At 37.2% G+C, this 27884-nt stretch overlaps 1 protein-coding gene across 2 annotated transcripts in view; it reads left to right on the forward strand.

The window, feature by feature from the left end:
* The window catches only part of RAB3C (RAB3C, member RAS oncogene family), a 302467-nt gene that overhangs the window by 239966 nt on the left and 34617 nt on the right, over positions 1-27884 (forward strand). The window lies entirely within an intron of this gene.

The following is a 27884-nucleotide window of genomic DNA, read 5'->3' on the forward strand; positions in this document are numbered from 1 at the left end:
TCTTTATTCTGTTCTATGGCAGTGATTTCAAACACTCTGTCTTCCAGCTCACTTTGTTCTTCCGCTTGTTATTCTGCTATTGATTCCTTCTAGTGTATTGTTTTATTTCAGTTATTGTGTTGTTCATCTCTGTTCTTCAAATCTTCTCTTTTTTAAACATTTCTTGTATCTTTTTGGTCTGTTCCTCCATTTTTTTCTGAGATTTTGAATCATATTTACTATTATTACTCTGAATTATTTTTCAGGTAGATTGCCTATCTCCTCTTCCTTTAGTTGTTCTCATGGGTTTTTATCTTGTTGCTTTGTCTGCAACATATTTCTGTTGTCTCATTTTGTCTAACTTGCTGTGTTTGTGGTCTCCTTTCCACAGGCTGCAGGATCATAGTTCCTCTTGCTTCTAGTGTCTGACCCCTGGTGGGTGAGGTTGGCCCTGGAGCTTTTGTAGGGGTCCCAGTGGGAGAGACTGGTGCCTGCCCTCTGGTGGGTAGAGCTGGGTCTTGTCCCTCTGGTGGACAGGGCTGTGTCAGGGGGTGTAATTTGAGGTGGCTGTGAGCTCAGTGCAACTTTAGGCAGCCTGTTTTCTGATGGGTGGCACTGTGTTCCTATCTTCTTTGTTGTTTGGCCTGAGGCTTTCCAGCACTGGAGCCTGTAGGTTGTTGGGTCCGGCTGGTATGGTGCCAAAATCGGGACCTCCTGGAGAGTTCATGCCCATCAAGATTCCCTGGGGCCTGCACTACCAGTCCTCTCACCCCCACAGCAATCTACAGCTGACCCTTACTTCCCCAGGAGAGCCTCCAAGACCCCTAGGTAGGTCTAACCCAGGTTCCTATGGATGTACTGCTTTTTGCTGGTCCCAGTGCACGTGAGACCTTGTGTGCACCCTCCAAGAGTAGAGTCTCTTTTCCCCAGCCCTGTGGAGTTCCTTTACTCAAGCTCTGCTGGTCTTCAAGGCTAAATGCTCTGGGGGTTCTTCTTCCCAATGCCAGATCCTCAGACTGTGTCTTGGAGGGCTATTTTTATGTGGGAACGTTTCTGTGTGGCCTGCATGGGTTTAAATTTGTTTGGTGCTAGGGCTGTTTTTAGTATAGGTGTCTGCCACCTCTTTCCTCAGTGTATACTGTCCATTATCCCCTTGATAGGAGGTGTGACTGATGTTGTAGTGACAAAAGCCTGCATTGGATATTGAACCTCCCCTTTGTTCTGTGGTTGTCGCTGCCCTGTCAGGGGTGGGGTCTGCTCCCTAGTTCTTGGAGTAGAGGCCCCCAGATCTGTTTCTTGGCTGTGATTCTGATCTGTGGTATGAATTAGGTGGGATGGAGCACTCCCACTGGGAGAGAAGCCACTGTGTATCTCTCCTCTGGAGCTGTTCACCTGTGGGTGTGCTCTGTTGTGTCACCTTTCACCTGTTGTGCGAGCTCTCAGATTACACTGTTGTTGGCACTGCTCTCTGCCCCACCTTAACTGTGTGAGTGTGCCGGCAGTTGGCTTGGTGTCTCTCAGGTGCTGTTTTCACCAAGCCACTAGTGTAGATCCACTGAAATCAGGTTCCAGGATTGCAGTAATCATGGATCTGCATCCACTGTGGGAGCTGTGGGGTCAGCTCGGACTCTGGCCTGGCCCAACACCCATGTGTACATGTCCACAAAGTCCACAGCTGCTAAAGCTAGACCGGTCTCAGCTGCAGGAGCACTCGTTGTCTGTTCAGATGTTCTGCAGGTGCTGAGTTTACAAAGCCAGTTGCAGGGGTGTAAATCCACAGTTTGTGCAGCAGTAAGCGGAGATTTCATCTCTTCTTCCTTAGGTGCATGGTCCCTGGGGCTCAGCTGTGGTTTCAGCCCCACGTATGCGTATGGGCCACCCCCAGGCATCTGCTCCTGAGGCTGCCCCAGAGCACATGAGCCTGCCCTGGTGGGAAGGGGGCACAGAGGAGGCGGCGGCTGGGGGACACCCATGGCAGGGACTGGTGCATGGGGAGAGAGGCTGCAATGGCGATGATTGATTTATTAATACAAGGCTTTTTTTTTTTTTTTTTTTTTTTTTTTTTTTTTTTTTTTTTTTTTACTGAGCACCAGTTATGTATCCTGCACTGTGTCAGACATCACAGGGGCTACCAAAAATGTGTGATCCACAGTCCCTCGGCTTAAGTTGCTTTCAATCGAGTGGGGAGACCAGAGATACACACAAGGAAGCAGAAATAACAAGACAACAACAAAAATAGCATCATGAGGATATGATAAGCTAGGAAACGGATGCCAAGAGGAAAGCAACAGAGAGAAAGAGGCAGACACAGGTGTTAGAAGGAGGTGTGAGAGTGAAGTGAGATGGGAGGCAGATAAGGAGCAATGCAGAGGAAACAGAAAATGTATGGAAATGAGCAGAACAGCTAGGGAAGAGGTGAGTGACTAGAGGAGCTAACAATCATATGGGTTAAATGGCAAGACAAGTTTTGAATGTTCCCAAAAGGAGAGTAGAATATGAAAACCATGAAGAGGAGAAGAAGCATCATGAATAAAGGGCACAGTGGAGTAAGGACATTGAGAGGAACATTGGGAGGACAGTGAATGGAAAAGTTGGAACCCAGCATAATGTTATGGAAGTAGAGTGGATTTGGGGAACAATTCCAGCCCTAAGCAAAGGAGCTGGAATTTCTTTCTTTTCCTCTCTCCCTCCCTACCTTCCCTCCCTCCCTCCCTCCCTCCCTCCCTCCCTCCCTCCCTCCCTCCCTCCCTCCCTCCCTCCCTCCCTCCCTTCCTTCCCTCCTTCCCTCCCTCCCTTCCCTCCTTCCCTCCTTCCCTCCCTCCCTTCCATCCTTCCCTCCTTCCCTCCTTCCCTCCCCCCCTCCCTCCTGCCTGCCTCCCTCCTGTCCCTTTTTCCTCCCCCCCTTCCTTCCAAGAGTCTGGGTTTTAACCTTTTTGTCCAGGACCTACAGTAAGAAATGCATTCAATCTAGCAGCCCAGTGCATACATACGTAGAGAGAAAGAGAATGAAACCAGAGTTTTACAAAACACATTTACTCTTATTAGATGAGATTTGTTCTGATGCTATTCTTTCTATTATTTTTCATCTTTTTTCTTTTAATAATGGTTTCAACTCACTAAATAAATCCTAGGATCCACTAATGTGCTTCAACCCACTATAATTTGAAAAACACTGTTCTGACGGGGGTACTTTGTGATTAATCTGCAGGGAGTGTGGAGCACAGATTGGAGAAGCAGACCTCCTCTCAGTGGGGCACCCTGTCACTTGGTCATCTCATAAATGAACTATGCACAGTCCAGTCTGAGAGCTCGACCATTTCCTTATGAGATTAGTGAGCTCATTGGACCAAAGGCTATCACCCAATGACTGCAAGAACCCTCCCACCAAACTTTCTTACATTTGCCCATGAGAAAATCATACAGCTGATGTCTGTTCTTTCTGTGGCTGCCCTGGAGCTTTTATCATCTCGTTCATAGGGCCTCTCCCCATTCCATCAATTTAACAATCTTTTTCCCCCAAAAGTCTGAAAAACTTGGCTATCTTTCCTTAGTCCTCTGAGCACCTCAGGAAGTTAGGAATGGAGAATAGTAGATTCCCCAAGAGAAGAGAGAAAAGAAATCTGGGAGAGGGTTGGCAGGGTGGCTGCCTGAGACAATCTCTTCCCTCCCTGTATTTTCTTGACTAGTCAGGCATATGCTATGTGGGGGGAAGAAACTGCTACACAGACATAAGTGACTTCTGTATATAAACCTGAAAATTGTTTGGTTCAAAGAACAATAGATGGGAGCCAATATTTTAGTGACATTGAGCCAGGTAGCTGGTTACATTTTTTACCACTGTAATAAATTACCTGGGTGCTGAGAAGGTCATGTTGTGGAAGGGGACATTTTAAATGGTGTGAATGCATCAAGAGGCCACCTTTCCTTGGAACTCCACTGACTGACACAAACACAAACCATTTTCATGCAGTACATAGATGAAGGAAAATTCCTGAAATTGTGAGGCAGAAATGGTTTATGTACCCATACACATTCTTCCAATGATTTCTGATTGATTTTTTGCTCTGTATTCAATAAACCCCAGCAGTTGTCATAGCAACCAACACTTGGGCATTCTTAGAGAGTCGTTTACCTTCTTTAATGTGGTTCTTTTCATGACTACACACCCTTCTATAAATGATCATGAGAGATCATTTATATGGGGAAAAAACCTCACAATCAGTTTAAAGATTTTATAGGTCTTAGCTTTTTTTTTTTTTTTTAATTACTGGTAAAATTCCATTGTCCAGAACAGCATCACACACACACACAAATGTTGGGCACTGTTTTTTGAATGTCATTACCACATCTTAGCAGATGGTTCAAAAACACTGCTGTATTGATCTAGTTACAATTAATTCTCCATTGTGGATGGTTACATCCATACATTTGCTTATCCTAATGAAGGTACTTGATGGAACTGAGCTGTAGCTGAGGTCTTTAAAATACTTGTATGTCAGCTGCCCTTGCCAATCCAAACATGTACAATACATCAGGTGCTTGGGAATACAATGATAATGATACCTTGCAGGAGCAACCATTGTAGCGCCTGTGATAGATTCTGCAGACAATCAGCATTTTTCTGGTCTTCCCTTTCCTGGTTGTTTTGTTTCATTTGACCTGCTGGGCATGCCCTCCTTCTCGAATTCTGCCATCTTCTATACCATGGTGCTCTCTCTCCAGCCATACCTTGGCTGTTTCCTTGGGAGACTCCTCCTCTTTCTCCCTCTTGCACTTTGCCTTTCCATCCTTGGCCCATCACTCTTCTCTCTCTGCACTCTCCCTTAGATATTCCCAACCACTTCTGAGGCATGAACTCTGCCTATAAACTAATGACAGCCAAGTCATGTCTTAGCCCTGACCCTTTCACCTGACCCTCTACCCACCTGCCAGCTGCATGTATTCAATACTTCCGATTTTGGGTGGTCCTCTAAATCATGTGCAGCCGAATCCTCTGGGATTCTTTTTCAAGTGCATATTTGTCAACCCTAACTCAGGCATGCTGCATCAAAGTTTCTGAAGGCCAGGAATCTACATGTTTAACAAACAACATTCTGACTTTCCTACAACGTGAAAATTTTAGAACACTGGCTTAAATAGCTGCAAGTGTTTGGAGAAGGTAGGGAACTGCCCCTGAGCTGAACATTATCCTATAGCTAGTATCTTTCTTCCCATGTGTGTTTTTGACATTTACTATAGGCACATGTACCTATAACAGTATATAGGAATGTTTTTGATTTTTATTTTTATCCAAATGCCAAAGTTTTAATATGGCAATAATCTATATATATGTACAGTCTCATAATTTGTTTTAAATGTAAAAATATTAAATAAGAAAAAATAGAAATAATTAAAGATATAAGTTTTCCTAAAATAAAAGTAGTATAACTGGGAATAAGAACAAAGAAATGAATGGGGGAGAATGGATTTGTATTTCTCTGAAATTATAGAAGAAAGAATATTTGAACCATTTTTACAAGCACTGAATGGGCAGAAAGTGCAGAAACTCTGAGGTTTCCTAAAAATATAGTCAGAGAAACAAAAATTGCAGATAAACTAAATTTGCTTCTGGAGAGAAGTGATGTTTTTAATAACTAATTTGTAAGGCTCTAATTTTGTTTTTAATTTGCATTCATATTGCTTCCTAAAGCAAATAACAGATACATATATCCTATTACTCTCCATTCAAATAAATGTCATGATATCATGTGCCTGTATTACTAAATTCCAACCCTGTCCTCTCCATCCTTCCTCCTTGTCTAGCACAGGGAACCCATGAGGATTTCTGACAACTATAAAATATTATACTTCGCCATCTTTCCAACCTGTAAAATTTATTTCCTCTTCTTTTTACATTTAATGACTTGTTTTGTTTATTCATCTCCAAATGTTTATTAAACACCTATAATGATATTAAGGAGTCATGAAATATGTATCTTCTTCCTCTTGAAGCTTAATGTGTAGTCTGCATGTCAAAAATACAATAAAATACTGTGAATGCATAAATTGTTTCCAGCCCTGTTTAGGGCTGGAAAACCTCGAAACAAGTATAACTTGAAAGATGAAGGCAGAACATACAGATCTACAAATATATAGTTCCTTCGGTTTTAAGAATATGAAGAGTGACAAAAAAGTCACGTTCTAAGTCTATAAACTCTGAAACATTGATTCAATAAAGGCTGGCTTAATTAAGCAGTTCCTTCAAGGCAATAATCTCTTCAAGTAGAAAAAGGTAAATTAAAGACAAATCAGAAAGGATACTCCTTCACATGACAAAGAATAGACTAAAAGAACTGATTGTTTCTGGAGGAGGGAAGTGGTGCAGACAGGATATATTCAATATAGTTGCTTCCCAAAAAGTCTAGATAAATCAAATAAGGCAGATACACCATGGCTAATAGAGTTTGGACTCTGTGGGACATTTCTTTCCCACCAAGAATAAGAGTTTGAGCACATTGACCATGCAGCTTCATATGCCTTGATATCACTCTTGAGGACATGTTAACTAGGGTGAATGGAACATCATTGATACCAAGCCAGGAAAGTCTACCTCCTGAGATTTTAGTGCCCATGCTGCTGATTTCTGCTGAGACTGGATGACTTCAGGGATGCCTAATTTAGGAACTCTGATTCTAGGATTCTTCAGTTGGTTTCTAATTTGAGTCTTTTAGTGTAAACACCCTTGTCTTTCATTGCCAACTCAGGTGAGAATGAACAAAGCAGTAACTGCACTGAACTTTGGATCCATGCAGTCTGATCCTAAGCAGCCAGATTCTCTTTATACATTTTCCATTGAAGGGAATTATAATTACCAGTGTCACACCTTCCTGACCGCTAAGCTCTGCTTGAGTCACTGTATACTTGGAACGACCTTGAGATACAGATTAGGTCTTAACTGCATTTAGTTTTCTATTTTATAATCCAGGAGAGAATTAGGGTCTATGTAACTGATAAGCCTATTTAAACTCTGTTCGTGGACCCCAGAGTCTTCCAGTGATCCACAGTGATCCAGTGAAAGATGCCAGAAAATGACTAGATCACTGTTAAGGATAATTTTCTCAAATGCAATATTGCCCAGGTACATAATATTTATTTTCAAACACTGCCCAGCTTTATGGAATTTCCTCCAACCAGTAAATTGGAAAACTCCTTGACAACTCATTCTGTGCTTTATAAGAAACCTCTGAAAATTATTGATGCCTCACTCTCTGGGCCTTAAAAATTACACTGAGACAGTTACAACTAAGCCGGTTACACAGCAACTTCTTAGTACCTTTAGAGCATTATTTTAGGGAATCTGTAAGGAGGACTACTTAAGGTAGTTCCCTTCTAAATAATGAAAAATTAAGGTATTGTAAAGTGTGCTGTCTTTCTTTCTTTGTTGAGCTGATGAGAGCCACATAAGACTGCTCTGAGACTAGGAATAACAGATAAATTAACTCAAGTCACAGGTAGGCCTCAGAACACTGAGGGTATCTCACTTCTTTCTCAGAAAATTCAATTCAGGCAGGACCAAGGCAAGGAGAGGAGAAAAGTAAATAAAAGGAAGATTGGATCTAGAGAAGGAGTTCTCAAAAATACCAGTATACAAGCTGTACATCAGGCCAGTTAAATTGGGATCTCTCTGGTGGGACTCAATCAACAGTATTTTATTTTATTTTATTGAGGTATAATTGACATTAGTTCAGGCATGTAACATAATGATTCAATATTTGTATGTAATGCAAAATGATCACCACAGTAAGTCTATATCCATCACTATACATAATTACAAAAACTTTTTTCTTGTGATGAGAACTTAAGATTTATTCTCTTAACAACTTTCACATATGCAATACAGTATTTTTAACTATGGTCCTGTGCTGTACATTACATCTCTGTGATTTATTTTATAACTGGACATTAGTACCTTTTGAACCTTTCATCCATTTTGCCTGCCCAACCCCCGGCCCCCACCTCTGATCACCACCAATCTGTTCTCTGTATCTGAGGTGGGTTTTATTTTGGAGGTTTTTTTGAAGGGGGGGGGGGTGGTTTGCTTTCTTTTCTGAGATTCTGCATATAAGTGAGATCATATAGTATCTGTCTTTCTCTGTCTGACTTATTTCCCTCAAGGTTCATCCATGTTGTCATAAATGGCAAAATTTCTTTCTTTTTTATGGCTGAATAATATTCTATTGTGTACATGTGTGTGCATATGTATGTTTATCCATTCATCCAATGATGGACACTTAGGTTGTTTCCATATCTTGGCTACTGTAAATAAGAATGTAGTGAATGTAAGAGTGCCTATATCTTTTTGAGTTTGGTTTTGTTTTGATTGTATAAATGCCTAAAAGTGGAATTTCTGGATCTATCTAAATATCTATGATATTTCTATTTTTAATTATTTGAGGAATATCCATATATGGCTATACCAATTTACATTCCCATCAACAGTGCACAAGGGTTCCCGTTTCTTCATACCCTTACCAACACTTGTTAATTTTTGTATTTTTGGTAATAGCCATTCTAACAGCTGTGAGGTGATATCTCTTTGTGGTTGTGATTTACATTTCACTGATGATTAGTGATGTTAAACATCCTTTCACATACCTGTTGGCCATCTGTATGTCTTTGGAAAAAATGTCTATTCAGATCCTCTGCCCAATTTTTAATCATATTTTTGTTTATTTATTGAATTTGAGTTGTACAAGCTCTTTATATATTTTGGATATTAAACCCTTCTCCTGATAAATAGTTTGTGGATTTCTTCTCCTATTCTGTATGTTGTCTTTTCATTTTCTTACTTTTTTTTTCTTTTCTGCTGTGCAAAAGTTTTTAAGTTTGACGTAGTCTCATTCGTTGATTTTTGCTTTTGTTGTTTGTGCTTTGGGTATCATATCCAAAAAGTCATTGCCAAGACCAGTGCCGAGGAACTTCTTCCCTATGTTTTCTTCTAGGAGTTTTATAGTATCAGGTATTGTGTTTAGGTCTTTGATTCATTTTGAGTTGACTCTTGTGAGTGGTGTGAGATAAGGGTCCAGTTTCATTATTCTGCATGTGTTCATCCATTTTTCCCAACACCATTTGTTGAAGAGACTATCTTTCTTTATTCGGTGCTGTGGGCTCCCTTGTCAAATATTAGTTGATCTTATGAGCAGGGGTTTAATTCTGTACTATCTAACTTTATTCCATTGGTCTATGTGTCTATACTATTTTTATTACTGTAGCTTTGTAGTATAGTTTGAAGTGTGATAGCTCCAGCTTTGTTCTTTTTCCTCAGGATTTCTTTAGCTGTTTGGAGTCTCTTGTGGTTCCATACAAATTTTAGGATTGTTTTTTCTATTTCTATGAAGAATGCCTATGGTATTTTGTTGGGAATTACATTAAATCTGTAGATGGATTTGGATGTTATGGAGATGTTAATAATATTAATTCTTCCAATCCATGACAGCATGATGTCTTTCCACTTGTTTGTGTCTTCTTCAGTTTCTTTCAGCAAAGCCTTGTAGTTTTCTTAGTCTTGTACAGATCTTTCACTTCCTGGGCTAAATTTATTCCTAAGTATTTTATTGTTTTTAATGCTATTGTGAATGGTATCTTGTTCCAGTATTTCAACCTTAGTGTAAAGAAATGCAACTGGTTTCTGTATGTTAATTTTGTATCCTATAACTTTACTGAAATTGTTGATTAATTCTAAAGTTTTTTGGTTGAGACTTTGGAATTTTCTATATACTGAATTATATTGTCTACAAATAGCAAATCATTCCTGATTTGAATACATTTTATTTCTTTGTCTTGCCTAATCCCTCTAGCTAGGACTTCCAGTACTATATTCAATAGGAGTGGTGAGAGTAGGCATTCTTGTCTCATTCCTAATCTTAGTGGAAAAACTTTCATTTCTCCTCGATTAAGTATAATGTTAATTGTGGGTTTGTCATATATGTTGTGGTATATTCCTTCTATACCCAATCTGCCAAGGGTTTTTATCATGAAAGGGTGTTGTATTTTGTCACATGCTTTTCTACATCTGTTGGGATGATCATGTCATTTTTATCTTTTATTCATATGACAATTACATTTATTGATATGTGTATGTTGAAGCATCCAGAGATAAATCCCACTTGGCAATGGTGTGTAATCCTTTTTATGTTCTCTTGAATTTGGTTCACTAATATTTTGTTGAAAATATTTGCATCTGTATTCATCAGGGGTGTTGGTCTGTACTTTTCTTGTGGTGTCCTTATCTGGTTTGGTATCAAGGTGATGCTGACCTCATAGAATGAGTTTGGAAGTTTTTCCTTTTCCTCAATTTTATGGAGAGTTTGAGAAGGATTGGTATTAATTCTTCTTTGAATGTTCAGTAGAATTCACCAGTGACGCCATCAGGCCCTGGGGTTTTATGTGTTGGAGGGTTTTGATTACTGATTCAATCTCTACTCATTATTGGTCTTTTCAGATTTTCTATTTTTTTTCTCATTCAGTCTTGTTAGGTTGTGTGTTTCTATAAATTTACCTATTTCTTCTAGGTTTTCTAATTTGTTGGCATATAATTGTTTACAATAGTCTCTTGTGATCTTTTGAATTTCTGTAGTATTGGTTGTAATATTTTTATTTCTGATTTTATTTATATGAGTTTTCTCTCTTTTTTTCTTAGTCTGGCTAAATGTTTTTCAATTTTGTTTCTTTTCAAAGAAGCAGCTCATAGTTTCATTGATCCTTTTTATTGCTTTTCTAAACTCCATGTCATTTATTTCTGCTCTGATCTTTATTTCCTTCCTTCTGCTAACTTTGGGCTTAATTTATTCATTTTCTTGTTCCTCGAGTTGTAATAACCTCAAAGTTATTTGAGATCTAATTTCTTAATACATTAGTTTTTTCAGTATAAACTTTCAGAACAGTTTTTGCCACATCCCATAAGTTTTAATGTTGTATTTTCATTTGTTTCAAGATAATTTTTTATTTCCATCTTCATTTCTTCTTTGACCCTTTGGTTTTCAGAATTGTGCTGTTTAGTTTCTACATATTTGTAGGTTTTCCAGCTTTCCTCTCTTTGTTGATTTCTAGTTCATGCCATTGTGATCAGAAAAGATAGTATGATTTCAATCTTCTTAAATTTGCTAAGATTTGTGTGTGTGTGTGTGTGTGTGTGTGTGTGTGTGTGTCTTGTATGGTCTGTTTTGGAAAATGTTTCATGTGCACTTGAGAAAAGTGTAGATTCTGCTGTTGGATGGAATGTTCTATATATGTTTGTTAAGTCCATTTTTTCTAGAGTATGGTTCAGTTCCAACATAATGCCAAATGGGAGTGGGGCAGACTCATCAACTCTCTTGGATCCTCAGAGATCCTATATACTTACTTTCTAATACACAGGTGGGAAGAAATTTCCTGGGTGTCCTGGTATAATGTGCAGAGGCAGTTTGGTTTTGTTATGAATGTCCAACTCATTGTAAATAAAAGGGGAGAGAAAAGAGGATGACTCACACTGCCATGATGCTGACGTCACTTCATTTGAACCTTTTTTTGTTTGTACAATCCTTAGAGTTTAAAAAAAATGTGTTTGGAGATCAGTGATTAGATGATGACTTATAGGGGGAGAACAGGAAGCTCATGTGTGCACACACACATGTATATCACATAAATCAAAATCTCTAAAGCTGGAGTACAAACACTGGTGTTTTAGCTCCTCTGATGATTCTAATGTATATCCAGGGTTGAGAACCCCTAACTTAGGTTCTGCCCATGTGTTACCTGATTGTGTTGAAGTTGAGGACCATAGGCCTAAATTGAGCAGTGGCAGTGGGGTACAAATGAGGAAAGAAACTTTTACGTGTTTAGGCAGTAGAAATAACAACATTTGGTGAATATCTGGATCCTGAAGGCTGAAGGGGGTAAAAGATGTCCCAAGGTTTCTTGCTTGAGTAACTAATTGAAGTCATTATGGAGGGACAATTTGGGAGTAAAATCAGCATGTTAACAGGCAGAAAGGAAGAAACCCAAGAAGAAGCAGAGGGTGGAGAGTCAGGAGAATGGAGCTACTTGGTGGAGAGCCATAGGGTGAATGGGACAAGATCTAGTGAGCAAATGGAAAGAACTAGCATTAAACCTAGACACTGGAAACCAGAAATCCATAGTTTTAAAGATGACAGTAAATTATTTTTCAAATGCAATTAGCCATCCTTTTCTTTTCTATGAATTTAAATTGTTGTTAAGAGTTGCCTCCATTAAATGCATTTTTATAACATTTCCTAATTTTGTATGCATTTCCTAATTGGTAGGAAAAAGTAAAGCAAATCATAAGAACTGGCCATTGTGGCCATGTCTGCATTATTAACCTTGTCTTTAGCAACAGACCATAACTAGTTTAATGGTTGGTGGGGTGCACATTTTTATAGCTAATTTCAATTTGTGTGATTCAGCCTATCATTATAGTGTCAGTTTAGCTTGCCAAGGGCCACTTAGTTAGGTGGGGTACACAAGCCAGAGAAGCATGAGCAATTCTGGTGGTGAACACACTCCTGCCTGGGCTATTTTAAAGCTTTCTTGTCAAGCTCAGACCTGCAATGTTGCCTCTAGCAACCATACTTTGATAACGGATTTTTTTCCTTCAGTTTTTTAGTCTCTTTCCCTTGTCCCTACAAAACCAATTCTATAATAAACCAGGCTGAGGAGCCAGAAACTCTAATGAGAAGAGCAGTACCCTGAAGCCTATTTTTAAAACTGAAACCACTTGCATCAAATATGCATTGACTTTGTTCTTCAGAAGATTTTTAAAGATTTATTTAAATCTTAATCATAGTGTTTATGAAAGAACAAGAATTTCCAATTTCTGGATTCAGTGGGGAGACCCAGCAATGCTGTTTAAATGCTCTAAGTACCTGTGCACACAACTCTCTGCCCAGAAGCATGGCCACCCAACAATTATTTCCACTGGCTCACTTTCTCTTTGGCTAAGTAGTCCCAGGAGGTATAAAGCAAATCAACAGGGTCCATTTTAATGTGTTTGGGTTAGTTTAGGTGTGATCCTACTTGTGTGGTAGGAAGGGAAGGGACGCCTACTTCCTCCTGATCCTTGTCTCCTTTGAGCTCCCCAATTCCTATGAACTCTTGCTCTCCATTATCGCATAACCTCATGAATCTCTACTCTCTTTACTGGAAGCTAAAATTCACTCGCTAGCAAGTATCTGTTCTTTATGAATAAAGTGACTGTGTGCCCCAGTTTTCTCAGGACAGTCTCAATTTATGATTATTTTTCAGTATGAGTATTAATAGCACCCCCTTTCAATCTCAAAAATGACTTGGTTTAAATGATAAATTTTATGGTCATCCAGCCCATGAATCCCCACTCACACAGCACGTTTGAGTGGTAAACTCAACTTCCTCATTTACCTCGGGGTTCTGCATGCTGCTACTCTTCTGAACTGCCACTCATTTAATGTTTTCACATCTCCCAGTAAATGAAGACCCTGGTGACTCCTTCTTTGATTCACCACTTTCTTTAGTCAACCCCACTAACCTAGGTGGTCTTTCCCATATTTCTCCTTGCTGATCCAGATTTCTACCAACATTGCTCTCTGGTGATATCCTCATTTCCATGAGTCCAGCTGCTCCAAGAGCTGCCTATATGCTAAATATGTTCTTACTAAAGAACCTCCAAATTGCCCTTGTCCTGCTACCACTTGTGAATCAAAGCTTATCCTCTAAACAACCTCAAATTGATATGTCACATGCCCCATCTTACAAAATTATCCATCCCTCACTTTTCTTACCTGGATTTAGCTCAGAACCCTACTTTGGCTTCTTCTCTTAGAATGATCTTCCAAGCTATGACCTCTTCTCATTTTGTGAAATGTTTAAAAATGAACCCAATTCCATGTTACAGAAATCTGTACAAACTGGTGGCTTTGTTTTTTATTTGGTTTTTTAAAAAACAACAGGGCTTCCCTGGTGGTGCAGTGGTTGAGAGTCCGCCTGCCAATGCAGGGGACACGGGTTCATGCCCCGGTCTGGGAAGATCCCACATGCCACGGAGCGGCTAGGCCCGTGAGCCATGGCTGCTGAGCCTGCACGTCCGGAGCCTGTGCTCCGCAACGGGAGAGGCCACAACAGTGAGAGGCCCGTGTACCGCAAAAAAAAAAAAAAAAAAAAAAAAAAAATGCTGATATCAATGTTACTTAACAATAAAATTAAAATCAGATATAAGAAATACAAACTGCAGCATTGGTATAGAGCTTAATCTGCTAAGTGTTGAGAGTTGAAAGAGTTTAAATCAATGAGGACCATTTGATCACACTGAATTGTGAAATATTTTCTTGGTCAGCACAGTTGGCAGAAGTCCAGGTCTATTTACCTGCTTTGTACACTTACCAATATTATTTCTTTTCCCTTGAGGCAAAATTATCAGGGCAGGGGAAAGTGGGGGAACAAATCACACTAACCAAATTCACAAGGGACTGATTTGTAATTTTAAATGTCTTTTATTATTGAGAAGTGTAAATGTTACATCATTGATAATATTTCTATCAGCTAATCAGTGCATCCTATTGTCAATTGATAATACGCTTAGAAAAGGCATTCAATTTCATAAGGTTTCTCAGTGGCCCTAGAGCAAAGAAAAGGGAACCCAACAATATTCACTCATTTTTTCCTTATTGTATTGACTGTTTAATACTATGTGCCAGGTCTGTGACATTAAAGGAACACCAGTGAGTGAGGACAATGTTCCCTTTTCCAATGGAAGTGGGCAGATAGGCAAACCTGAATACCCACACAACTTGGTCAGGCACCCTCTCTTTCCCCTTGACCATGCTGAACAGTAAATACTCTCAATCCTTTACTCTCCTTTTTCTTGACTCCATGCAGACCAACTCCATTCTCTCCTGATGGTCTCACATTGGAAATTTTAAAACTCATTAGGCCATGACTAACAGAGAGATCTTGCCCTCTGTGTTAGAAATTTGGGAGACACCCTAGTCCCTTAATGGATTTTGGGAAATGTCATGCATGTTCTCACCAGAGTCATCTGTTAATCCTATCTTGCAGTGAATTATGCCTGCATATGGCTGATCTCATGTACTTTGTAGAACTGTTAGCACCTTTATTCCTCAGTGGGTGACTCTCTTGTTTCAATCCCAAATTCCAAGGATATACTCTATCTGGTACCTGTAGGCACCTCTTCCATATCTGTGTACATGATATCTAAACCATGATATTTCATTCATGAATGTCATCAGAATAGAAATTTTCCCCAGTAAGTCTAAATACTACACCCTTATTCTCTCTCTTTTGCATTTAGTTATTTTCATTGAGGTATAATTGACATATTAGTTTCAAGTGTACAAAATGATTCAATATTTGTATATATTGTGAAATGATAACTGCAATAAGTCTAGTTGACACGCTTCCCCATTTATAGTCACTTTTTCCCCTGTGATAAGGACTTTTAAGATTCTTAGCAACTTTCAAATAAATATACAACACATTATTAACTATACTCACCATGCTGTACATTACATCCCCATGACTTAGTACTTTTTGACCTCCTTCACCCATTTCATTCACCACCAACCCCCTCCTATGGAAACCACCAATCTGTTCTCTGTACCTATGAGCTTGTTTTTTGGTTTTTTGTTTTAGATTCCACATATAAGTGAGATCATATGGTATTTCTTTCTCTGTTTGACTTATTCACTTAGCATAATGCCTTCAAAATCTATCCATGTTGTTGCAAATGGCAAGATTTCATTCTTTGTTATGGTTGAATAGGATTCCATTGTATAAGTATATACCACATTTTCTTTATATTCAATACATTCATCCATTGATGGGTATTTAGGCTGTTTCCATATCTTGGCTATTGTAAATAATGATGCTATGAACATAGAGGTTCATATATTTTTTCAAATTAGTGTTTTCATTTTTTTCACATAAATACCCAGAAGTAGAGTTGCTGGATCATGTGATAGTTCTATTTTTAACTTTTTGCGGAACCTCCATACTGTTTTCCATAATGGCTGCAAAATTTGCATTCTTACCAATAGTGCACAAGGATTCCCTTTTGTCTACATCCTTGCCAACACCTGTTTTTCATGTCTTTTTGATAATAGCAATTCTAACAGGTGTGAGAAATGTCTCATTGTAGTTTTGATTTGTATTTCCCTGATGATTTAGTGATGTTGAGAATTTTTTCATGTGCCTGTTGCCCATCTGTTTGTCTTTGGAAAACTGTATATTCATATCCTTGCCCATTTTTTAATCAGATTGTTTTATTTCCTGTTGAGTTGTATGAGTTCTTTATATATTTTTGATATTAACTCCTAATCAGATATATGATTTGCAAATATATTCTCTCAGTAGGTTGCCTTTTCATTTTGTTGATGGTTTCCTTTGTTGTACAGAATCTTTTTGATGTAGTCTCACTGGTTTAATTTTGCTTTTATTGCCTTAGCTTTTGGAGTTAGATCCAAAAAGTCATCACCAAGACCAATGTCAAGGAACTTACTGCCTGTTTTCTTCTAGCAGTTTTTTGGTTTCAAGTCTTACATTTAGGTCTTTAATCCATTGTGAATTAGTTTTTATGTATGGTGTAATATAGGGTTCCAGTTTTATTCTTTTACATGTGGCTTCCAGTTTTCCCAGTACCATTTATTGAAAAGACTGTCCTTTCCCTATTGTATATTCTTGACTCCTTTGTTGTAAATTGACAAAATATACATAGGTTTATTGCTGGGCTATCTGTTCTGTTTCATTGAGCTATGTGTCTGTTTTTATGCCAGTACCACGCTGTTTTGATTACTATAGCTTTGTAATCTACTTTGAAATTAGGGCGCATGATGACTCCAGCTTTGTCCTTGCTCAAGATTGCTTTGGCTATTCAGAGTCTTTTGTGATTCCATATAAAATTTAGGATTGTTCTATTTCTGTGAAAAAACTGCCATTGGAATTTTGATAGGAATTGCATTGAATCTATAGATTGCTTTAGGTAGTGTGGATAGTTCAATGATATTAATCCCACCAACCTATGAGCATGGAATACCTTTCCATTTATTTGTATCTTATTTCTTTCATCAATGTCTTATAGTTTTTAGTGTATGGGTCTTTCACCTCCTTGCATAAATTTATTCCTACGTATTTTATTCTTTTTGGTGCAGTTGTAAATGAGACAGCTTTATTAATTTCTCTGCCTGGTAGTTTGTTATTAGTGTATAGAAACAGTAGATTTTGTATCATCAAATTCCCTGACTTTGTTTATTAGTTGGAAAATATTTTGGTGTATTCTTCATGTTACTTTATATGTAATATTATGTCATTTGCAAAACGTGACAGTTTTACTTATTTGATTTGGATGCTTTTTATTTTTCCTTGCCTGATTTCTCTGGCTAAGGCTTCTAATATTATGTTGAATAAAAGTAGTGAGAGTGAGCATCCTTGTCTTGTTTCTGCTCTTAGAGAGATAGCTGAAAGCTTTTCCTGATGAAAGTCATCAGAATAGAAGTTTTACCCCCCCTAAGTCTAAATACTACACCCTTATTTTGTCTGTCTCTTTTGCCTTTACTTTAATTGACATTCTCCTGGATTGGCTTTAACTGACAGAGAAATTGCCATTCTAAGAAAGAAGTTTATTCAAAACGCATAAAGAACTCATACAACTCAATAGCGAAAAGCACATAACCCAATTAAAAAATGAGTAAAGGACATGAAGAGAGATTTCTCCAAAGAAGACATAAGCAAAAAGCCAACAGGTACGTGAAAAGATGTTCACCATTACTAGTCACTAGGGAAATGCAAGTTAAAAACAACAATGAGATTTCACTTTATGCCTGTTAGAATAGCCATAATCACAAAGACAAGAGATAATAAATGCTGGCAAGGATGTGGAGAAAAGAGAACTCTTATGCCCTGTTGGTGGGAATATAAATTGGTACAGCCACTATGGAAAACAGTGGCTTTTTGAGGATTCTCAAAAAAATAAAAAATAGAACTACCATATGATCCAAGTTAACATAAACACTAACTTGAAAAGATACCTACACGCTCATATTCATAGCAACATAATTTACTATAGCCAAGATATGGAAACAACCTAAGTGTTCATAGATGGATGAACGCATGAAGTTGTGGGGAGTGTATACACACACACACACAATGGAATATTATTCAGCCATTTAAAAAAAATGAGGAAATTCTACCATTTGCAACAACATGGCTGTACTTTGAAGACGTTATGCTAAGTGAAATAAGTTAGAACAAGACAAATACTGTATGATCTCACTTTTATGTGTAAACTTAAAAAAAAAAGCCAAACTCATAGAAAAAGATATGAGATTTGTGGTTAACCAGAGGTGGGGGAGGGAGGAGTGAGAGTTGGATGGAGATGATCAAAAGGCACAAACTTCCATATATAAGATAAATAAGTACTAGGGATATAATGTACAACATGATAACTATAGCTAACACAACTGTATGGTATATAGGAATGTTAAGAGAGTAAATTCTAAGAGTTCTCATTACAAGGAGAAAGGTTTTTTCCTGTTATCTTCTTTCTTTTCTTTTTATTGTATTTATGAGAAGATGGATGTTAGCTGAACCTAATGTGGAAATCATTTCACAATATATGTAAATCGAACCATCATTATTCTCTATGCCTTGAGCTTATACAGTGATGTATGTCAATTATTTCTCATTAAAACTGGGGAGAAAAAAAGACTTCAGGGTTAATCATCATCTCATCCTCTGCCTTGATGGCTTAATGAACAAAGAAGCTGCTGCTGGAGACATGGTTCCTTTTCCAGATTCAAGATTTGTCAAGAGAAGGGATGGCTTAATTACAACTTTCAGAATCTCTCACTATATGTAGGAAAATCATTTGCATGAAGCTTCACATGCTTTCTGTGTCTGTTCTAAATAGGACGACTAGGCTGTGTTACCATAGAAAGAAACTAGATTTAGGCTTTGAGGAGAATGTCCTGATTTTAACAGTGAGTAAACATTAAAATATGTTACTCAGGGTGGATAAGAATCCCCAAGAACATTGTTATGAAGCTGACAGCTATCATTCTATAATGTTTGAGTGTGGTGCTGCCAGAATATAAGATAGAAATTAAGGGATGTGTGGAGATTAAGAATGCAGGAATTAGAGTCAGACTTCATTTCTTGTCCTGGTCTGCCAAACGTGTGACCCAATCACTTTTCTCAACTGTAAAATAGGCAGTGTGAAAATACTTCATGGAGCTTGTCCCAAGATTAGGAAATAGATGCAAGATATCTGGCACAGTATTTGCACATAGTATGTGCTCAATAAAAGTTAGTTATATTTAAGATTCTACATCCTTGGATATCACAGTGAGATCTCATTAATTTGGGCCCTGATAATTGAAAATTTATTACACTATTTGCTCTCTTTCACATGCATCCCTCACAGCAAAATAAGCCACTGATAATGCATATAAATATATTTATAAACTAAAGCCCTGCACAATAAAAGTTACTGATATTTTCACTTCATAAATAGGCTGGCTGGAAATTGTCTCCTTTATCACTGAAAGCCTATTAAAATATTAAGAAGGTACAAAGGAAATATTTAAACGATTTAAGAAAACAAACTCCTTTTAAACACTCAGCAGCTGTTTCCATCTACAGTTACTCTGCCAATCATAAATGATCCTTCTTTACCAAAACCAATCTGACAGAACCTCCACTTCAACACCTGAATTAACAACTATTGAAGTGTTGAAGTGTAACAACTCTGCATTTCTTCAATAATTTCAGAAATGTATCTTTCCTCACAGTTGGATAGAGATGGTTTGTTTTATATCACAAATTTTCCGCAGGGCAAAACCAAAATAATATTACATGGAATTCTGTACTGGGTAAACCCCACCTAGAAATAATCTGGCTACAAAATTGCTCACAGTTGTACTCACTTTATAACTATAAACAAAATAACTGATTCTCTTTTATTTTTCCATTCCCTTTCTGCCCCTTCTCCCAGCAATCAGTCCTTTAATTAGCCAAAATCTACTGGACATTTGCTGGTGTCAGGCACTATATTAAATGTCGTGTGAGATAGAGAGAAGTCCTTATGGGATGCACAATCTAATTGGGGATCAAAATACACCTAGCATGTGGAGGTGGGGTGGGGGGAGGCTTAGAATGGAGATTAACTACTTAATGGATACAGAGATTTTGGCAGGGTGATGATGATGTTCTGGAATTAGTGGTGGTGGTTGCACAATATTGTGAGTGTACTATAAGCTACTGAACTGTACACTTTAAAATGGCTAAAATGGTGAATTTACATTATGCAAATTTTGAACCTGGTACAAAACAGCAACTACTAAGTTCCAAATACAAGGTAGAAAGAGAATTAGTAGGAGCAGGGAATGTTCAGTGTACACTGGAGTCATCCAGCAAGACCTTAGAGCTCAGTGAGGTCTCAGCTAGGTCTTTTTTTAAATTTTTATTTTATATTAGTGTACAGTTGATTTACAATGTTGTTAGTTCCAGGTGTACGGCAAAGTGATTCAGTTCATATACATATATCCATTCTTTTTCAGATTCTTTTCCCATATAGGTTATTACAGAGTATTGAGTAGAGTTCCCTGTGCTATACAGCAGGCTCTTATTAGCTATCTATTTTATATATAGTTGTGTGTGTGTGTGTGTGTGCGCATTAATCCCAAGATCCTAATTTATCCTCCCCCGACACCTTTCCCCTTTGGTAACTAACATAAGTTTGTTTTTGAAGTCTGTGAGTCTCTTTCTGTTTTGTAAATAAGTTCATTTGTATAATCTATTTAGATTCCACATATAAATGATATAATAATGTATTTGTTTTTCTCTGTCTGACTTCACTTCATTATAATCTCTAGGTCCATCCATGTTGCTACAAATGGCATTATTTCATTCTTTCTTAGGGCTGAGTAATATTCCATTGTATATATGTACCAAATCTTCTTTACCCATTCCTCTGTCTATGGACATTTAGGTTGCTTCCATGTCTTGGCTATCAGCTAGGTCTTGAAAGTTTCAAAATCAAATACCTACAGGAGATGGGCAGGTGATACAAATAATTGAAAGAGTGAAGCTGGCAAGTGTAAGATTCAAACACAATTTGTTTTACGAAAGTAATGTACTCTCCTTTCTCTGGAAACAATAGGCTCTTCTCTATGTAGCTTCCATTTTCCCACTGTTAATAGAGATGTGGGTGTCAAGAAGTGCCAGTGTAAAAGGAACTAACAATTGAAACATGGATTTCATGCCAAAGGGATATGACTGTGACAGAGTGACAGAGATTTATCAGCTGAAGAGAGACTGCCCGTCTGAAATAGACCAGCCACAGATATCAGGGTATGTGACCAAAGACCCATGAGTATTCCAAAGTTTAAAGATAAACCAGAAATCTGAATTTTTTTTCCAGTTTTACTGAGATATAATTGACTACAGCATTGTATAAGTTTAAGGTGTACAATATAATGCTTTGACTTAGATATGGCATGAAATGATTACCACAATAAATTGACAACCATTTAAAAACATTTTTTTCCTTGTGAAGAGAAACTCATAGGATTTACAACTCAACAACTCTTAGGTACGTCATAAAACAGTATTAACTATAGTATTCACCTTTTATATTACATCCCTAGTATTTTTATATCTTATAATCTTACAAATGGAAGTTTGTGCCTTCACCCAGTCTCCCACCACCTCATGCCACCTTTGGTAACCATAAATCTGAATATCTTTTTCTATGAGTTTGGGGGTGTTTTGTTTTGCTTCGATTCTACATGTAAGTGTGATCATACAGTATTTGTCTTGCTCTGACTTATTTCAATTAGCATAGTGCCCTCAAAGTCCATCCATCTTGTCACAAATGGCAGGAATTCCTTCACTTTTATTCCTGAATAATATTCCATTGTGTGTGTGTGTATGTGTATTCCACCACTTCTTTATTCGTTTGTCTCCTGACTCTTAGACTGTTTTATGTAAATAATGTAAATAATGCTGCTATGAACAGCATTGGAGGTGCAGATGTCACTTTAACAGTACTTTTGTTTCCTTTATGATATTCTCAGAAATGGAATTCCTGGATTATATGGTAGTTCTATTTTAAATTTTTGGAGTAGCCGCTATACTATTTTCCATAGCAGCTGTACCAATTTACAATCCCAACAGTGCATGAGGGTTCCCTTTTCTCCGCATCCTTGCCAACATTTATTATCTTATATTTGTGATGATGGCCATTCTAGCAGGCATGAGGTGACATTTCATTGTGGTTTTGATTTGCATTTCTTTAATGATTAGTGATGTTGAGCATCTTTTCATGTGCCTGTTGGCCGTCTGTATGTATTCTTCGGATAAATGTCAATTCGTATCCTCTGCTCATTTTTTAATTGGATAGTATTTTTTCTGCTATTGAGGTGTATGAGTTTCTGTATATTTTGGATATTAACCCCGTATCAGATAAATGGTTTGCAAATTTTTTTTTCCCATTTCATAGTTGGTTGCTTTGTTAATTTTTTCTTTTGCTATTCAGAAGCTTTTTAGTGTGATGTCATCACACTTGTTTATTTTCTATTTTGTTGCTTGTGCTTTAGGAGTCATATGGAAAAAAAAGTCATTGCCAAGACCCATGTCAAGGAGCTTTTTTCCTATGTTTTCTTCTTGGAGTTTGTGGTGTGCTCACATTTCAGGTTTTAATCTATTTCAACTTAATTTTTGTGAGTGGTGTAAGATAGAGATCTTTTTAGTTTTATTTTTTTACATGTGGATATGCAATTTTCCCAAAACCATTTATTTAATCAACTGTCTTTTCTCCATTGAGCATCCTGGCTCCCTTCTCAAATTATGTTTGGGTTTATTTCTGGGATATAGTTTCTGTTCCATTGGTCTATGTGTGTGTTTTTATGCCAATACCATACTGGTTTTGATTATTATAGAGTTATAGTATAGTTTGAAACCAGGAAGTATGAGACTTCCAGTTTTTTTGTTCTTTCTTAGGATTGCTTTGCCTATTCAGGATCTTTTGTGGTTTCATGTAAATTTTAGGATTTTTTTTTTTTTTTTACTTCTGTAAAAAATGCCATTGGAATCTGAATAGGGATTTCATGGAATCTACAGATGGCCTTTGGTAGTATTGACACTTCAATAGTATTAATTCTTTCCATTCATGAACATGGGATGCTTTTTCATTTTTTTTCTTCTGATTTTCTTCATCAGTGTCTTGTTTTCAGAGTACAAATCTTTCACCCTCTTGGTTAAGTATTTTATTGTTTTTCATGCTATTATAAATGTGATTGTTTTCTTTTTCAGATAATTTGTTGTGATGGTATAGAAACACTATTGATTTGTGCTTGTTAATTTTATATACTGCACCTTTACTGAATTTGTTGATTAGATCGAACAGTTTCTTATTGAAGTCTTTAAGATTTTCTATGTCTAAAATTATAGCATATGGAAATACAGAAAATTTTTACTTCTTCCCTTCTAAAATTGATGCCTTTTAAAAACTTTTCTTGCTTAATTGCTCTGGCTAGGACTTCCAGTACTCTGTTGAACAGGAGTGGTCAGAGTAGGCACCCTTGTCTTATTTCTGATCATAGAGGAAAAGATTTCAAACTTTTATCATTGAATATGATGTTAGCTGTGGGACTGTCATATATGGCCTTTATTTTTACGTTGAAGCACATTCCTTCCTACCTAATTTGTTAAGAATTTTTATTATGAACAGATGTTGAATATTTTGTGTTTTTTCTACAATGTATCACTTTGGCCTATGTTGAACTATCCTTACATCCCAGGAATAAATCCTCCTCGATCATGGTGTATAATCCTTTTACTGTGCTGAGGAACTTAGTTTGCTAGTATCTTATTGAGAATTTTTACATCTGTATTCATCAGGAATATTGACTTGTAGTTCTTTTCTTACAGTGCTTTTTTCTGGCTTTTGTAGCAGGCAGGATAATGCAGTATTCAAAAAATGATTTTGGAAATGTTCCCTCCTCTTCAATTTTTTGGAAGAGTGTGAGAAAAACTGACATTAATTCTTCTTTAAAAGTTTGATAAAATTCACCACTGAAGCCATCTGGTCCTGGGCTTTTTTCTTTGTCAGGAGATTTTTAAATATTTATTTTATTGAAGTATAGTTGATTTACATGTTATGTTAATTTCTGCTGAACAGCAAAGTGATTCAGTTATACATATAAATACCTTCTTTTTCATACTTTTTTCCATTATGGTTGATTACAAGATATTGAAAATAGTTCCCTGTGCTATATAGTAGGACCTTGTTCCTTAGCCATTCTGTATATAATAATTTGCATCTGTTTATCCCAAACTCCCAATCAATCCATCCCTCCTCCCTCCACCCTTGCCAACCACAAGTCTGTTCTCTATGTCTGTCTGTTTGTTTCATAAATAAGTTCATTTGTGTCATTGTTGGGAGATTTTTTATTGCTGATTCTATATCCTTACTAGTAAGTGGTCTGTTCATTTCTATTTTGTCCTGACTCATTCTTGGTACGTTGTATGTTTCTATGAATTTTTTACATTTCTTCTAGCTTGTCCAGTTTGTTGGTATATAATTGTTCATAGTAGCCATTTATGATCCTTTGAATTTCTTGGATACCAGTTATAATGTTTCCATTTTCATTTAAAATTTTGATGATTTGAATCCTCCTTTTTCTTTGGTTATCTAGGTAATGGTTTGTCAATTGTATTTATCTTTTCAAATCAACTCTTAGTTTTGTTAACTTTTTCTATTGTTTTCCTATTCTCTAGCTCATTTATTTCTTCTCTAATATATTCTTTCTTTCCTTTTGCTAACTTTGGGTTTGATTTCTTCTTCATTTTCTAGTTCCTTAAGGCATAGAGTTATGTTGTTTGAGACCTTTTTTGTTTCTTAATGTATTTATTTCTATGAACTTCCCTCTTAGAACCATTTTTGCTGCATCTCATAAGTTTTGTAAGTAGTGTTTCCATTTACATTTCTCTTAAGAAACTTTATTTCCCCTGTAATCTTTGATTCATTGGTGTTGAAGAAGTATTTAACTTCCGTGAATTCATGAATTTTCTATCTTTATTCTTGTTGATTTCTAGTTTCATATCATTGTGGTACAGAGAGATACTTGGTATGATTTTAATCCTCCTGATTTTCTAAGACTTATTTTGTGGCCCATCATATGGTCAATCCTATAAAATATTCCATGTACATTTGAAAATAATGTGTATAGTTGACCCTTGAATAACATCGATTTAAAGTGCATGGGTCTCTCACAGACATCTCCATGCTAAGACCCAGCTCCACTTAATGACCAGCAAGCTACAGTGCTGGACACCCTATTCCAAACAACTAAGAAGAGAGGAACACAACCCCACCCAGTAGCAGAGAGGCTGCCTAAAATCATAAGGTCACAGACACCCGAAAACATACCACTGGACGCAGTTCTGCCAACCAGAAAGACAAGATCTAGACTCATCCAACAGAACACAGGCACCAGTCCCATCCACCAGGAAGCCTACACAACGGACTAAACTAGCCTTAGCCACTGGGGACAGACACCAAAAACAATGGGAACTATGAACCTGCAGCCTGCAAAAAGGAGACCCCAAACACAGTAAGTTAAGCAAAATGAGAACATAGAAAAACACACAGCAGATGAAGGAGCAAGGTAAAAACCCACCAGACCAAACAAATGAGGAGGAAATAGGCAGTCTACCTGAAAAAGAATTCACACAAATGATAATAAAGATAATCCAAAATCTTGGAAATAGAAAGGAGAAATGCAAGAAACGTTTAACAAGGACCTAGAAGAACTAAAGAGCAAACAAACAGTGATGAACAACACAATGAATGAAATTAAAAATTCTCCAGAGGGAATCAATAGACGAATAACTGATGCAGAAGACCGGATAAGTGACCTGGAAGATAAAATAGTGGAAATAACTACTGCAGAGCAGAATAAAGAAAAAAAGAATGAAAAGAACTGAGGACAGTCTCAGAGACCTCTGGGACAACATTAAATGCACCAACATTCAAATTATAGGGGTCCCAGAAGAAGAAGAGAAAAAGAAAGGGACTAAGAAAATATTTGAAGAGATTATAGTTGAAAACTTCCCTAATATAGGAAAGGAAATAGTTAATCAAAGTGCAGGAAGCACAGAGAGTCCCATACAGGATAAATCCAAGGAGAAGCAAGCCAAGACACATATTAATCAAGCTATCAAAAATTAAATACAAAGAAAAATCTTAAAAACAGAAAGAGAAGAGCAACAAATAACATACAAAGGAATTCCTATAAGGTTAACAGCAGAAACTCTGCAAGTGAGAAAGGAGTGGCAGGACATATTGAAACTGATGAAAGGGAAAGCCTACAACCAAGATTACTCTAACTGGGCTTCCCTGGTGGTGCAGTGGTTGAGAATCCACCTGCTGACGCAGGGGACATGGGATCGTGCCCCGGTCCAGGAAGATCCCACATGCTGCAGAGCAGCTGGGCCCGTAAGCCTGTGCATCTGGAGCCTGTGCTCCACAACAGGAGAGGCCACAACAGTGAGAAGCCCACATACCACAAAAAACAAAAACAAAGATTACTCTAACCAACAAGGATCTCATTCAGATTTTACAGAGAAATAAAAACCTTTACAGACAAGCAAAAGTTAAGAGAATTCAGCACCACCAAACCAGCTTTACAACACATGCTAAAGGAACTTCTCTAGGCAGGAAATACAAGAGAAGGAAAAGACCTACAATAACAAACCCAAAACAATTAAAATGGTAATAGGAACATACATATCGATAATTACCTTAAATGTAAATTGATTAAATGCTCCAACCAAGACATAGACTGGCTGAATGGATACAAAAACAAGACCCATATATATGCTGTCTACAAGAGACCAACTTCAGACCTTGGGAAACTTACAGACTGAAAGTGTGGGGATGGAAAAAGATATTCCCCATGCAAATGGAAATCAGAAGAAAGCTGGAGTAGCAATTCTCATATCAGACAAAAAAGACTTTAAAATAAAAACTATTACAAGAGACAAAGAAGGACATTACATAATGATCAAGGGATCGATCCAAGACAAAGATATAACAATGGTAAATATTTATGCACCCAACATAGGAGCACCTCAATACATAAGGCAATGATAACAGCCATAAAAGGGGAAATCAACAGTAACACAATCATAGTAGGGGACTTTAACACCCCACTTTCACCAATGGACAGATCATCCAAAATGAAAATAAATAAGGAAACACAAGCTTTAAATGGCACAGTAAACAAGATGGACTTGATATTTTTAGGACATTCCATCCAAAAACAACAATACACTTTGTTCTCAAGTGCTCATGGAACATTCTCCAGGATAGATCATATCTTGGGTCACAAATCAAGCCTTGGTAAATTAAGTTGAAATTGTATCAAGTATCTTTTCCAAATACAATGCTATGAGACTAGATATCAATTACAGGAAAATATCTGTAAAAAATACAAACACATGGAGGCTAAACAACCCACTACTAAAAAATGACAATGAAAGCACAAAACTTATGGGATGCAGCAAAAGCAGTTCTAAGAAGGAAGGTTATAGCAATACTATCCTAGCTCGAGAAACAAGAAACATCTCAAACAGCCTAACCGTACACCTAAAGCAATTAGAGAAAGAAGAACAAAAACCCCAAAAACAGCAAAAGGAAAGAAATCATAAAGATCAGATCAGAAATGAAGGAAACAATAGCAAAGATCAATAAAACTAAAACCTGGTTCTTTGAGAAGATAAAATAGATAAACCATTAGCCAGACTCATCAAGAAAAAAAAGAAGACTCAAATCATCAAATTAGAAATGAAAAAGGAGATGTAACCACTGACACTGCAGAAAT

The sequence above is a fragment of the Kogia breviceps genome, chromosome 4, assembly GCF_026419965.1.
Source record: "Kogia breviceps isolate mKogBre1 chromosome 4, mKogBre1 haplotype 1, whole genome shotgun sequence".
NCBI classification, from domain to species: domain Eukaryota; kingdom Metazoa; phylum Chordata; class Mammalia; order Artiodactyla; family Physeteridae; genus Kogia; species Kogia breviceps.